A 1152-nucleotide genomic window follows, 5' to 3' on the forward strand; every position below is an offset into this window, starting at 1 on the left:
GGGGGGGCGCGGGGTGACTGACTGGTAAGCTTGACCTCCAGAACTGAGCTCTAAGCCCTCTTCCCCATGGCATCTCCCCTTGAAAGTCCCTGGCGGGGCGCCAGCATCTAAACTCCTCCCTGGGGCCCAACCTCCCTTGGGTTAAGGCCCTGCCACCCCAGCAGGCCCTGGGAAGGGCTGCAGAGAGACCCATTGTTCTGTTATCACACTGGTGCAAAATAGCTGGAAATGGGGTCTGGGCCAGGGCAGCACAAGGAGGGAGGCAGTGAGGGTGGAGGGGGAACAGGAGAAAGAGCTGCTGCTTCGTGGGGCCACGGGAGCCGGCGGAGCCCATGGGTCCAGAGGCTGTATCAGCCATCCTGTCTGTGCTTCCCTCCAGGGCAGCCCATTACTCCCCTGGGCAAGATGGGGTCTGAAGACCCCCAGCCTAGAACCCACCAGCTGGGCCCTCGGGCAGAGTGAATCCACATCTCCAGGGTATGATGGAGAAGTGTGGGGACCTGTGTTCAAATCTCGCTCTGCACCACTAGCCCTGTGCCTGTGGGCAGATGAACCACCCTATGAAGAAGCCTCGATCCCTTCGACTGTAAAGGCATGTGATGCCCAACTTAGAAGGCTGTCGGGAGGGTTAGTGTTAAATTAGAAGTCACGGGACACAAGGGAAGCTTCATCAACATTACTGACATCATCACGGTGCTCTGGGGTGCAGGTTTGGGCAAGGGGACTTCCAGGGCCCTCGGGCTCAGGGAGGAAGCCACATGGAGGCTGCCAGAGGCATGGCCTTTGTTGGCTCGAGCTGTCTTGCTGTGGGTCAGTCCCTTGAGAGTGCTATTATACTAAGGGCCAGGCCTGCCTTAGTCAGACTTGTCACCCAAGCAGACCATGAGCCAGCCGAGGGCCGAACTGCACCATCCATCTTGCTGAGCATCTCAGCATCACTGCTAGGCTCCGAGTCCAGGCTGCTGCAAAAAGTGGGGATGCCAAAAGGAGAGCTGGACAGGGACAGGAGGGGTCAGGAGGGGGGTTGTGCTGCTGTGACAAACTCTGTCTCCACGGTAAAGTTCCAGAGTCAGGAAAAGGATTCCACATCCTATTTCCAAGAACCTCCAGGAACATGGACCTGGACGCTGGCAGCAGAGGGTTTGCCCTGCA

Source organism: Galeopterus variegatus, unplaced genomic scaffold, assembly GCF_000696425.1.
Source record: "Galeopterus variegatus unplaced genomic scaffold, G_variegatus-3.0.2 Scaffold1076, whole genome shotgun sequence".
Classification (NCBI taxonomy): Eukaryota; Metazoa; Chordata; class Mammalia; order Dermoptera; family Cynocephalidae; genus Galeopterus; species Galeopterus variegatus.